Below are 15,206 nucleotides of genomic sequence, written 5' to 3'. Positions count from 1 at the left end.
GCTGTCCCACCCGCGGCAGGCATTGTCCTGCTGCGGGGGGTGGCAGTTGGGAGACCCCCAAACTAGTAGAATAGACGCTGTGCGCATGCGCACAGCGTCTATTCTCGTATGAAAATGAGGTCGCGGCTAATTAGCATAAGCCGCACCCTCATTTGCATATGCCCCGCCCCCTTTTCGGGCGCTCGCACGGCTTCGCCGCGCGAGTGTCCCTATTTCTTCAGGTCAAAAGTTGGGAGGTATGCCAGGGGGGTAGAGTTAAACATGGCCACATGTGAACACCATATCACTGCCTAGCTGCCATTATGTTCTTCTATAAAGCTAGCGGGGACAGTATAAGAGCAGAACATCCGAGCAGATCCTTACCTAACTCCCTGTGACTCTTCTCTAAATTTGATTCATGTCCTTTGCAGTCTCCGGGCAGCTTTTTTTTAAAGCAAAAAGCCCTTGAACTGGGACTGACACTGACCCCATTGATGTGAGAGAACAGCCACCATCAACCAATGATGATTAGGGCATGACAAGAGGAGAAGAGTCCAGCAGCCATATCTGGACCCATTGACATCAGATGGGGTGGTATCATATGCCCAGGATACAGAGACAGGACTAGAGTAGGAAGAGAACAGTAAAAAGCAGATGAACTGGTGGTGGCTGCAACCTGGTGTGGACATCTCTAGATCGGGGGGCACACTTGAGAGCAGCTCAAGGCACACTATTTTGCCAAAGCACAGTGGTTGAAAAGTGCTGCTATAAGAGCGTGCTATGCTTCAGGCCACGTCGCTCTGTTCCAATCGCAGTACACCTGGATGTCAAAGTATGAAAAAGTCCGAAAATTCTGTCAAAAATACAGAAATAGTAAAAAATTCATGTCGACTTTTTCATGTGTCATTGCCGTGTCAACCTTTTTGCTTGTGACGTCCTATTGTCAAAACCTAGTGTATGTCAACCCTTTTGTTAATGTCGATCCTTCTTAAACTGAGTACACACTTAACGATTGATCACAATTTAAATCAAATGATCTTTTGCTTAGAAAAAGATAGATGTAGGTGTAAAAAATTTGGTCATGCCAATAATCGTCAAATTATGCCAGTCATCGTCAACTTTCATGCATCCATTAAACCATTTGCACCATACATGTGGACACTTTACGATAAGTATGTCCGCTAACCTGGTGGATGTCCTACGCCACTCAACTTCAGTTAGACATTTCTGTAGTAAATCTTCCGAAGCAGATGTACAACACAGTTTCATCAAGTACAGGAATTAAAAGGATTTGTTTTTTAACATACGGTTTTGTACAGTCCAAACACACAACAGATTGGGAAATGAAAAAGCAGCTAAGATGGCTGAATGCTATAGAGACTTTTTTTTACTATGTATTTATCCCATTAAGGTGCCCATATACGTTACAATTATTGTATACAATTTTGTAGACAATATCGCATCTCATCGAAACTCGGTTTGCTGCACATACTTTTTGTACTAGATCTTATCTCATTGCAAAACCGAGATGCGATAAGATGCGATATTAAGATGAGATATTGTATACAATAATTGTAACGTGTATGGCACTTTACGATGTTCATTTTATTACTGTTCTCACTTCAAAAATTGGTAATTTCTTACTAAAACAAGGTGTAAACATCTAAAATGAAACCATTTACCATTAAATCCTATTTAAGGGCCTTATTCTGGTTCACTCATTCTGGCAAATTCCTTCTTAGCTGGACAAAACCATGTGCACTGCAGGTGGGGTAGAGGTTACTTGTGCAGAGAGAGTTAGATTTGGGTGGGGTTTTACTTCAAAGTGAGATCTATATTGCAGTGTAAAAATAAAGCAGTCAGTATTTTCCCTGCACAGAAACAAAATACAGTTTGAGTATCCCGTATCCGAATATCCGTTATCCGAATTATTCCGAAAACCATACATTCCAGAAAGTAAAAAAAAAAAAAAAATTTTATGCTAAAAACTCACTGGGGACATCTGTAACAGCACTACTGAGGGAATGATTTGTAACTGGCACTATATATGTACAAGAAAATCATTGCTTGAGATAGTACACAAATTTTGTTTTATGCTTTGAAACCTTGTTTTTTGAACAAATAAAATATATTTGTGTGCATTTCATGTGCTTGATGTGTTTATACAGCATAAATGCAAGATACTTCAAAATACATCCGTGAAATATTAAAATATTCCGAAATACGGAATAATCCGTTATCCAAAATTCTCCTGGTCCCGAGCATTTTGGATACGGGATACTCAACCTGTAACTCACCCAAATCGAATTATCTCTGCACATTTCACACCACCCCCCCTCCCCCCCCCCCCCCCCCCCCCCCCCCCCCCTGCAGTGCACATGGTTTTATCCATCTAAGAAGGAATTTGCCAGAAGGAGTGAACCAATTTTTTTTTTATCCGATTTTTATGCAACCCTGGACAATAAATAGGGTATATTCAATTACTTTTGCGAGCTGTGACAGCTTCTTTTTGAGAACTCGCCACTGGGTGTACAAAAATTCTTTCTTGAGCTGTCACAATTCACACGGTCAGTATTCAACTGACCCCCTGCACACACCATTTCCTCGTCGCTGGGTTTTTGCAGCGACGTGGTGTGTGCGGCTGCTAAAACAGCGAAGCTTGCGGCTAAATGAAGTCCTGCATTAACCGCGAGCCTTGCTGTTTGGGGGAATCCTCTCCATCATCTGACAGCGAGGATTCTCCCGGAATGGAGCAGCTGTGGCAGGGGTTTAACGTCGAGGGTTGCTTGTTTTGCTGATCCTTGCCGTTTAACCCCCCTCGCTGGCCAAATTGAATACGGCCATAATGTTTTTTGGCAGATTTGAAGAATATATCAGCCACATCGGTAAGTGTGTGCACTTTGCACACTCCGGAGGTCATTAGCAATGTCAGCTCTGCTCCAAGGCAAACAGAAGGGTCATGCTGCAAATGCAGTATGTCTGCCCCCATAAGTTTGTATACATTTGCTGAATCCAGGTCCAGTCACGTGGTCACATGTACTCAGCTTTAGTAATACCCCTGGGGCATGGAGAGCACAAAAGAGAACATAGCTGTACTAAAATAACAATCCCTGTGTTGCATGTTCCCAAGCCAAGAGATGCGCTCCAAGTAAATGGGTGACTTTTACTGCTGTGTGTTTTAATGAGACATCCAATACCTAGATGCTAAGGAATCAACTGACTACTGAACTAACCTTTGCATTCAAAATGATTTGCTAGAGGAAACCAAGAGAATAGACTATTTAAGTTACTGTGTTTGTTCAATTATGAACTGGCCTGGTGCCCATTCATTTCAACACTGATGTAACTGTACACAGCTACTCCTGCTGAACCTGCACTTTACAAATGTTGTCTTTATTAAACCTGCATGCTCAGAATTACCTTTCTGTTGTTTAACCATGGGATCCTGAGACCAGAGAGACTGAGCTATAGCTTGGTTGTTGAACTAAGGTACTAGAAGAGGTCAGCGTGATGGAGAAATATGCCAACATCAACCAGGAGAGCAGGAAGTTGCCCTAGTTCTCAAACTGCACAAGTAAATTTCTACAAACAAACAATTTGTGTATCTGATATGGATATCTACCAAGATAACGGGGATGTAGTCAATTTTCCGGCGGTCGGGATCCTGGCGGTCGGAATCCCGACACTGGAATCCCGAACGCCGAAATCCCGAAACTTTCTCCCTCCGTGGGTGTCCACGACACCCATAGAGGAAGAATAAAATAGCGTGCCGAGTGTAGCGAGGCACCGGGCCCGCTGCGTGGCGAGCGCAGCGAGCCCGCAAGGGGGGGGCGCTCCACGTCCCCCCCATGTCGGGATTTCGGCGGTCGGGATTCCAGTGTCGGGATTCCGACCGCCGGCATTACATATCGGATCCAAGATAACAAGCATGAAGTGGAATGCATAAGAATCTGATATAGGAATACATAGGAACGGCGGATGGAATGCCAGCCCACAGTGGCATCCTAATGGAGAGAATCCCAGCAGGGGTCCGATAAGTGAACTTACCTTGTCCCTGCCCCTCCTAATCCTCCCTTCCCAGAGCCAAACTATTCCCTTTAGTGCCTAACCTTCCTACCCACACCCTAACCCCCTTTTTTAAGTGCCTAATCCTAACCTTACCCCCACAGCCTAAACCTATCCCCTCCAAACCCTTCCACAATCTAACCCACTCCATAGGTCCCACAACCTCCTCTGTGGCATCATTATGTGAATTGTGAACTGGAAGCAATAAACTGTGGCATCATATGGATTGTAGGCTTCAGCTGTGGCAAACTCATGTAAACTGGGGGTAGATGATTTCCAAAAAAAGTCAAGGCGAGTAAAGCCCCATACACACTAGACGATAAATTAAAAGATTTGAGCGATATCGTTAAAAATAAGGTCTAATGTGCACATTCCATATCGTTAACCATGCACACTCTGCATCATTATTGACTCTCCCTGTCTGTGGAACATGCAGGTTAACTTTGGCTATAGAGCTAATGACCCGCATGTTCAGTGGGTCTCGATGATGCCACTGAACTATATCATTTATCGATGTCGTTCAGTGTTTACCCTCAATATCGTTTGACTAGCGGCACCACCAATATACTGTAGTTAACTATATTGATGGTGTTTCTAGCTGTTCAGGGTGAGACTAAAGGCCCCTTAACCCTGATTGATGTACCTGCAATTTGGGCCCATTTCCTGTGATTGCAGCAATCAATCACAATAAATTGCGCATTGCACTAGACCAGTGGTAGCCAACCCTAGCCCTCGAGAGCTACCAACAGTTCACATTTTCCAGACAACCTAGCTGCTGCACAGCTGCACTCATTAATCACTGACACATTTTAAAAGATACACAGATGGAGCTAATTAGCTCACTTGTGATTCTGTGAGGAGACCTGCAAAACATGCACTGTTGGTAGCTCTCGAGGACTAGGGTTGGCTACCCCAGAACTAGACCCTCCAAGGCTCCCTACTGCAGAAGCAATCTCCTGGATTGCTTCTGAGCCATGCAGGTACAGCTGGGATTGCATGCCATATGTCTGTAATAAAAGTAATCGCACTGTCCATGCGCGTGACTTACCGGCCCACTGGTGCACTCAGAGTGACCGCTGGAGGTTGTTGGCATGATGTCCCTGTGTCTGTTACTCACGTGGTAACAAGTCACTCGGAATTGTTTACAAACAGTCCTGGACATGGGAGCAGCCATGACACCTGTGATCAGCTGACTACTGCTCACCTATCCAGCAACCCAAGTGAGCTCAGGTGTGATCACATGACACAGATAGATCAATCATCAATCACTCAGAGAAAAGTGAAAAGTGACGAACGTGAGAGGGGGAAGAGAAATAAATAATAAAGATACCCTAGCCAGAAGGCCAGGGTGGGGGTGTGAAAAATTGTCCTACCCCATCCAAAAGGACGGGGTAAGGACGTGAAGCGCTACCTGAAGGGAAGTGCGCAGTGCAAGTGCTTACTAGTGCATGGTGATTTTGGGATCACCCGTGCATGTTCGGCACCCCCGAGTTTCCCCGGGGGCACAGTGCAGCCTCGGACTCCAAGCAACCGACCGATCAGCGTCCGACCAAGGTTTCTCTGTTCCCATCGTAGGGCATTTTCCAGCCCCTGGCATGGGAATGGGTACTCCACTGGGCTTTTCGACTGACTCCCTTAGGGGCTGCGACCCCCTCGGAAGAGCAATCTACTCAGTCTCAGTGTTTCTCCGATCCCAAGGTTAAGGTACTAAGCTAGGCCTTTCGCGGTCTCCCCATCAGAGGCTACCAACCTCTGGAACAGGAGCCATCTACTCAGTCCCAGCCTTTCTCCGCTCCTTTGGAATGGATACTAGACTGAGCCTTTCACTGTCTCATCCTTCGGGGGCTACGAACCCCGTCAAGAGAGTCAAACTACTAGGCCCAGTGTTTCTCCCCCCCTCTCACCAGTGGGTTTACAGAAACAACACCTCCTACCACTGGCAGAGGTGAAGGTACTCAGCCAGACTTTTCACCACTCCCAGGCAAAAAAGAGGGGTCCCACACCCTCCGCCCATCAGAGCAGCTACTCAGTCCAGCCTTTCTCTATTCTCTGCCAGAGGCCAGTCCATACCCACTGATAAGAACAGATACTACACTTGATCTTAGCCAAAATGCCGAGAAGCGATTTAAGAGAATTAAGTTGAAGTATGCCGCACTAACCCTGCCTTGCCTGTATGGTTATACAATGATTCCCTGTGCTATGCTGCAAAATGTTTATTAAACCCGTTCTATTTTCATCCGTCCCTGAAATCCAATACTTTAGCTCTAAAAAAAATGTAGATAGTTATGTTGATTTAGGAGATTGGATTTGCCTGTTTCCAACACATTATCATATGCATACACATAACACTTATTAGTGGCTAACATATAATCAGCAGTACTCAAACAATTGTAATAAGAAGTGACATCATTACGCATAAACTCTTGTGCCTCCTTCATTGTCTTGTGAGAAATGGTTTTATCTCTGCAACACAGCTGTCCAGATGAAGTGGTGCTCTCTCCTAACAGTATCTCAGTGGGGAGGCGGGGGTGGGGGGCCCAAAGCTACAATGTGACTGGAAGATGACATGAGCAGATCTTAACTACAAAAAACTACTTCTTAAGGAGAAACTTGTCGTCTACTAAAAAGATAATTAAGAACCTTAAAAATGTATAAATTTGTGGCATAGCTTTATATACATTGATAAGATGACCTGGTTTTACTATACATAAATATTTAATTTTATTAGGCAGTGGCAGTTTACCAATCAGTAATCAATATGTCCTTTGCCAATTGAAAATAACTCATATAGACACAAAGGCTGCAATGTATAGAGAGGCAGGATTAATATTACAGGTAGCTAATCTCATAGTGAAGCAGGCTATTCACAGTGTGAACCCGTACATGCCTCAATAGGCAAAGACAATCAGACATTGTTTAATTGAAAGCTAAAAGTGTTTCCGCCAATAACCGTTCTGCGTGATGACATGTGAGGCTGAGCACAATTCCTCACTTGTCAGCAACAGAAATCATTTCATATTAGTTTTTTTTTAAATATGTGTTTAGTAAATCTGTGTTTAAACAATTAAATCATTAATTCACAAACTTATTTATCCAGTATGAGACACCAATAAAATATAATGTAAAGCAAAAAACTCAGAAAAGGAAAAAAACAACTTTCCCCGAAAACATTTTCTGGATTTTACAGGTACAGTACAAGACAAAGGATCAGGATCCGAACAGCCGGAATACGTCAGTCGGCATCCTGATCTGTAAGTATGAGGGGCTGGCTAGCCTGCAGTTGGGGAGGGAGGAGTAAACTGGGTACATGCCTTAAGGTGCATACACACTGTACAATTTTTTTGACCAACTCTTGACCAATTTCGTTAATTTCGGCCATTCTAAACGAAATTGGTCAAAATATCTCTCAGTGCGTTTGCGACTAAAGAAGAATGATGATGCGCATACCCGCCAGTTGTTCATCAAGATTGTTCGTCAACTGTGCATGCAGCTCAATTTGGATATCTTTCAAAAAGAGCCTATAAACTGTAGCTAGATCTTTCGTCTTTCGTCAATATCTTTTGTCAACATCTTTCATCCAGGACACTGGGTTCAAGGTAAATGTCTTTCAACGAAATTTGTCAAAAAAATTGTACAGTGTGTATGCACCTTTACAGTGCATCCAGAAAGAATTCAAAGCTTTACTTTTTCCACATTTTTCTATGTTACAGCCTTATTTCACAATGGCATAAATAAAATATTTTCCCTCAAAATTCTACACACAATTCCCCATAACGACAACGTGAAAACAGTTTGTTGGAGATTTTCGCAAATGTATTTCAAATAAAAAGAACTGAGTACTGTATCTGTCCAATCTGTCTGGTGAGAACAAAAATCTGGTAATGTATGGGAGCCTACTATAATCATTCATTTGCTCCCAAATGCTGGAAATCAGAAAAAAACCTATTGTTTGGATATATTTGTTAAATCTATCTAATTTAACCAATGTTTCTGAATAAACATTGTTTGTTTTTTCAGCATTTGGAAGCAATGGTTAATTGTCATATACTCCTATATATGACCAGATTTTATTCTCACTAGACAGATAAATCTTTAGGTGTGTACCCAGCTTCAGGGTAAGGCGCTAGTAGGGGGGACTTAGGCTGTGGGGAAGCTTAGGGTTAGGCTTCGGGGAGGGGGCTCATGCACTGATACTAAGCGTACGCAGCTACAAGAGATTCACATGCAAACCAAAGAGAACTCCACTTGCAGCTGATGGGATATACAACTTCCAGTAACAGGGTGTTTTCACGGTTTTCAGAGAGGATGTATTGACTGGATCATGAACTATGCAGAGTTGTGCATACAACTATTTTCACACTGATTTTTATCACCAGGGAGAGGGGCAGTGGAAGTGTACACTGATAATGATGACTGCTATAAAACCAAGATTATAGATTGGGGCAGTATGGCCAAAAGGATACCTACAACTCACCAATAGAGTTTTAGGGGGGTATTCAATCCCGGGTCACGACTGTCAGTCCGTCCCGTCAGCCAAGACCCTGGTCCATTTTTGTTTTGATCGACAGCATATCGCCAGGAGGGATTCAATGTCCTGCTTGCCGATCGGCGAATAGGGTCCGCGTAAACGGCCGTGGATTGTCGAGATTCGGGCATGAACACAAATCACGAACGTTATCAACAAAAGGGGCCCGACAGCCCCCATCGGAAATAGCGGCGGGGATTGAATACCACCCACAGAATATGCACTTACACAGTACAGGAGCGATTATAGCCCACTTGCATTCATCTATGCATCAGGCCCAATGACAGCTAAAGGTTGTAGATCTGGAATTAGATTCAAGTTAATGTTTCACCTTTAGCCACTGGTGACAATTACAGGTTTTTCAGCTTCTGCTTCTCAGGACAGGTACTGTACAAGCAGCCTCTCAGCACAGACGCAGCAAGCAGTAAGGCCACGGGTAAGGTCTGCTGCTTTCTTAATGTACTAATTTCTAGGATTTACATAATTTACAACATAATTTATTTGCTCTTTGGTGCCTCTCCCAAGGATTTTACAACAATCTCATATATCAGTCCAAGTATCACTGAATTTCAAAGATCCAGTTACCAAAGAAAGGTTTATTTTTGCCTGATCTTTTAAAAGGTTAAAGTGGCAACTTTATTCCGGCTGAGGTTACACCTTGCACAGATTCTTTCCAAATCCCTCTCTTACATATTATGCTGCTAATAGGGTAAAAGCAACCAACTTCCCAGTGTAGTGCAAATCCTATAGAACTGGAGATTATCAGGGGCAGATAGTCATCTTGTTGGCTACGTCAAAGGATTTGGTCATGTTACTTCTATCAATTTATTGGACCAACTTCATTTCTACATTCTCACATCACAACAACAAATGAAATATAATATTGTTGATTTCGTATTGTGGAATTTACAAATACAATTTTGAGATCGGCAATGGACAAAATTGTCTAAAAAAATGAGAATTCAGTGATGCAAATCTATGAAATGGTTTATCATTTATCGGGGGTTTTCAATTTTCAAAGAACTTTAATTGGCTTCTGCGACTTGAATAAAAGTCATTGCTTTGCCATACTTATTACTGCACTCTAATATAGGGGGTTATTCAGATCTGATTGCTTCTCTGCTAATTTGCAGGGCCCTATGATCAGATAGCCGCAGCCCGGCCAGAGTGAAAACCCGCCCTGTGCAAAGGCTGCAAAAGGCTTATGAAAATATTGCAGAAAGGCAACTAGCTGCAAATCCATTGGCAGCTCACCGTCAAATTATTTTTCCACTGTGTGCAGTCTGTGCATAGCCCAGGACCTACTCGGCCAGTGCCGTATAAACAGGCTGATCAGAGCCGGAGGTGTCGTCGCGCACCCACCCTGAATCCACGTGGCCTGCATTTTCCTGACACTCCCAGTAAACGGTCGGGTGACACCCACAAACAGCCGCTTCCTGTCAATGAACCTGCAAACTGCTTGCGATTAGAAAAGATACTGCCTTTTATCGCTGGATAGTCTTGCGCATGTCAGCGAGTGCATTCGCTCGTTAATCGGCTGTCCTAATAAATCGCAGCCCAGCGACCAGGTCTGAATTACCCCCATAGTCAGATAGATGTTTTGGTTTTTTTTAAACACTGGGTGTAACACATCCCTGTTATAAGGTCACATTTGTATTGTGTACTTGACCAACTAGAATTAGACCGATGTTTGATATAAAACTATGTCTTATAAGTACATTATAATTCTAATAAACACTGAAAGATTTTCAGTGTGTTTAATCATAAGATCCTACCCTCGCATGGCTCCATGCCTTATCGTTCCCAATAGTAAGGCCCCCGTCCACTAGGGAGATATCTCACCAATTAGTTGGATCCTTTTTCCTGCGACCAGGCCGGCAGCATCTTTGGAGTCCTGCGATTGCAATTCCCTACTTGAGTGGGGGTTTTTTACATTAGATTTATCGCATGCAATTTATCGTACCAAGGTGCCAGTGACTTCCTCCAAGCAATTGTATGCGATCGGATCGCAGGTGTACAAATGCAATGCCAGGTGCACCTATGTACGTGCGATTGCAATAAATATTCATGTCAGCCCGTGAGATCTGCGACTCCGATGCCATGTGCACGGAAACGTGCCTCGCATTGCAATTTTAGGGAAAGGGCATGTGATGTGACACTTTTCCATGCGATCCGTTGCAACAATTCCTCGGAATCGGATAAAGGCGTCCATACCGCACTAAAGGATGGGGGCTTTTAGTCCTCGTGGATGGTAAAGTATGAAAAAGTTCCAAAAATGGAAACAATCTTCAAAAATGAATGTCGAGCTTTTCATGTGTCGACAACATTGCCATGTCAACCTTTTGTCTAAGTCTACCTTGTCCATGTCGACTTTATGGTGAGGACCGATCTTCCACATCCTATAAGATCAGGGGTAGTGATACAGTACTGCAGCCTTCCTTTTGTACTCCATGGTATCATATTCTGGCAATACTCCAGTCCGTATCCCCAGCTGAGCCACATTAGAGACTGGACAAAAGAACGATGGCTTTCTACTGGTCTGTGCAGTCACACACTCCAAGTGGGGTTTTTACGCATTGGGTCCTAAAGCCCAGCAAATTATCTTTTTGTCATTTTAGACCTGGGCCCAGATTATTCTCCAATGTCCATCATCAAATACAGTAGATCATAAAAGTTCTCTAAAAGTTGAAAAATGCAATGAAATCTGTACAGATAAGTACAGGTTGAATATCCCTTATACAAATATCCGTTATCCAAATTAGTCCAAAAACCAAAATGTACTTTTATTTATTTTTTGCTAATATAACATAAATGCAAGATACCTCAAGATACCTCTTTCAAATATAAAAATATTCCAAAATACAATATGATCCGTTATCCAAAATTCTTCTGGTCCCGAGCATTTTGGATAAGGATACTCAATCTGTACTATACAAAAGGAACTCAAGATGAAGTCACCAGGGCTGAGAGTTTAACTTTACATTAAGCCAGGCAAATTCTGTAAAGTTACTATTTTAAAACAAGACAAATGAAACGTATACCATGTGTGAATTCATTTAATGATTGACAACTGTTAATCAGTGCACAGGTCACTACACTGGGTATATGCCCACACACTTTTAGAGATAGTTTATTTATCTGGGATCCTTTTAAGTGTATGAAGATTTATAGAACAGCACAGCCTGTAATTGGCGTTCACTCAAGTGGAATTGGAACTGCTTATATATGCAATCATCGTTTCCAACTAATAAAACTGGCACATGGGATAGTTAAGCGTTTATGTGATCTCCGCAAGCATCTGAAGATTTGGTTGGGGAAGCTTTTTGGTGACACTTTAACAATAAGACGTGGTTGAATGCTTAATTCAATTCCCATAAAGCTTTTGTTCCTCCCTCAAAACAACACTTGCTGTGAATCTCTCCAGCATCAAATGTTTGCTGTGTCTACCCTCCTCCCAAACCATCTTAACTACTGCATTTTATTATACAGCACCGTCCAGCCATCAAAGGCACCAGCCACATATGTCATTAAGATCTAGAAAGCTCAGGCAACGTGAACTTTAATGGAGGTCAATATTCTGCTGTAACGTTAAAACCTAAGCATACTCCTGTGGTTAATGCTTACAAGCATACCACTTTAAATCAAACATAAAGGCATTTTAATTGGAATCCCTGACCCTTGTGAGCCATTGTTTAATAATGCATTATGTCGCAGTACAGTGCACCCTTGTCCCACACAAGAGAACAGGACTCCAGTAACTTGATTCTCTTTGTATAACTGTGCTGTGTACCTGAGATCACCGAAATCTGAAATCCTTATATTCATAATGGGACAGAGAGAACAGGGACAGCTAGGAGCTGAGCAAGGGTAGAATAAGGAGTGCAGTGTTTACACAGTAAACAGGTTATGTTATCCCAAAGCATTACACTACACACACTGGGCTAGCAGCTGCAGCATTATTCCCTATGGAGTATCACATATATACTTATACCAGTGGCTACAAAGTAGCACCAAGGGATATGGTTATGTGCAAGGTCCTATACAATGTATTAACTAACAATAGGACATGGCACCGATTAATAATACATCTACACACACAGTAGTAGCTAATGCACAACAGCACATCACCTACTAACACACGACACTATCTTATACTGCACAGTAGTTGTGTATTTATTAATATAATCTTGTCCCTGTCGCCTAGAAAGTGACAGTAGCTACAGTGATACTGCAGAGATGATGTAACATTACCTCTCTATCTTCAGGTGTAACAGCAGCAACGTGTTCGGTACAGGTCCAAGCAAGCAGCAGGGACAGGCAGTCACATCGCAGTGCTGCCAGTCACCCCCAGCAGCCGGCTACCGCCACTAGCACCAGCTTCACTACAGTTTAAACACCGAGCCAGTGGAGGAGAGACACAAGACCCGGAACTGGAGTTCTCAGGACAGGAGCCACTTCCTCACATCTCACAGTGTGCAGGTGGATACACACCTGCCCGGTATCCAAAGCATAGGCAGTAAGATCCAGTCCACGTTTTCTTGTACTGTCTGCAAATTCAAAACAACCTGGAAATATGGGTACATTTATTCTTTAAAGCTGGCCATACATCAGAAAGATCGATCTTAAGATCGATTGCGCTCATGATTGTGTACAATTTCCCTTGAAATCCCCGGCAGTCCTTGGTGGTTTTTGGACACACAATCTACACACAATCCATCATACAATCAGTCATACAATCCATCTGCTGTATGATTGTCTACACAAGATGTGCACACAATCTGCATACAATCCATCATACAATCAGTCATACAATCCATCTTATGATGGATTGTATGATTGTGTACACAAGATGTGCACACAATCTGCATACAATCCATCTTACAATCAATTGAGATTGTATGATTGGGTACAATATCTTTCTGATGTATGGCCAGCTTTACACACTATGCTGTATAAGATAGGCAAGTTTTCTCATAACATAGTACTGTGTGATAAATATTTATAATTAAATGCAGTTCAAATATCATCTGACCGGAATAATGGAGAGTGATTTAACAAATGTAGTTCTCCCTCTCTTACAGTCATTTTATTAAACAAATCATCACACACTATTTAAATTATATATATATATATATATATATATATATATAGGGTAGGGATCATTTGGTATACAGCATGTTGGTCGATAAGCATTAGGTCGACACCATTAGGTCAACATGGGGAAAGGTCGACATGGTTCTATGTTAACATGGGTCAAGGTCGACATGGTTCTAGGTCCACACAAGCATTAGGTCAAAATGGTCTAGGTCAACAGTCAAAAGGTCGACATGGGGTTCACAGGTTTTTTTTACCCGAATGTCGACACTCGACATGGACACAGTTTGAAGTGCACTGCATCCCCTCGGATCGCTCGCTGTGCTCTCAATGCTTCGGGCTCGGTGCCTCCCTGTGCTCGGCATACTATTTTATTCTTCCACCACGCCCTATTGGATGGTAGGGCATGAAATACTGCCTGTCGGCACATGTCGGCTCAAAAAACAGTGAAAAACCCCACGTCGAACTACACCATGTCGTCAGCCAATCAGAGCTCATGGGCCGGCAGTCAATCAGGAGCTGGCCTGCGAGCTTTGATCTGCTGACGGCCCAGCCCCAGGCACAGGGAGGAGACGGAGCGGAGGAGCCTACCAGCCCAGCCAGTCCCGGACTCTCCTTTCCCGGCAGGAACAACAACAACAGTAAGTTTTGCTGCTGGCACAGTGGACACATGCCTGGCACAGTAGTGGGGGCATGCCTGGCACAGTGGGGACAATGGTGGCACAGTGGGGGCATGCCTGGCACAGTGGGGACATACCTGGCACAGTGGGGACTTATCTGGCACAGTGTGGGCATACTTGGCGCAGTGGGGGCATACCTGTTTCTTGCACAGTGGGGGCATATCTGGCACTGGGGGCATATGTGTGGCACTGTGGGGGCATATCTGTGGCACTGTGGGGGCATATCTGGAACTGTGGGGCATATGTGTGGCACTGTGGGGGCATATCTGCCATTGTGGGCATATGTGTGGCATTGTGGGGGCATATCTGGCACTGGGGGCATACTTGGCACGGTGGGAGCATATTTGTGGCACTGTGGGGGCATATTAGTAATGGGCATCAGTTGTGCGGCAGCTGTGCAATGAGCATTATTGGTGTGGGGCATAATGTGTAACGGGCATTATGGCATGGGTCATATGTATTGGGTGTGTGACGCGTAACAGGCATAACTGTGTAAATTTTGGCCGCGTGCCTTCAGCGTGTAATATTCCAGCCACTCCCCCTAGTGTCATTTGACCACGCCCTGACCACGCCCATTTTTAGCCGCGCGGCACAGTACCACTAAGTCGTTTTTCCTACTGGCACCACTGGTCCCCCACGTCCCTGGCAAGCCTAGTGAGCGCCTCTCACACAGCATCGGTAACCGCCAGATCCCCTGCGCTGGCGGACACCGTCGGAGAGGGGATCATGCGGGCGCTGGTAGAGAGGCGCTCCGCTTGTGCATCTCAGTAAGTATTGCAGCAGGGTACGGAAACAGGGTTAGGAGTCCGGTAGCGCATGCGTCTCCTGCACAAAGGGGGGGTGCGGTGTGCAAGTGCTTCTCA

The 15,206-nt window shown here is 43.9% G+C and overlaps 1 pseudogene; it reads right to left on the bottom strand.

The window, feature by feature from the left end:
• Positions 1 to 5,962: 5,962 nt before the first annotated feature.
• Positions 5,963 to 6,169, bottom strand: LOC146066098 (U2 spliceosomal RNA; annotated as a pseudogene).
• Positions 6,170 to 15,206: the final 9,037 nt, after the last annotated feature.

This window comes from Crinia signifera, chromosome 3 (assembly GCF_055691185.1).
Source record: "Crinia signifera chromosome 3, ASM5569118v1, whole genome shotgun sequence".
Lineage (NCBI taxonomy): Eukaryota > Metazoa > Chordata > Amphibia > Anura > Myobatrachidae > Crinia > Crinia signifera.
This window is presented reverse-complemented; position numbering and strand designations above follow the sequence as displayed.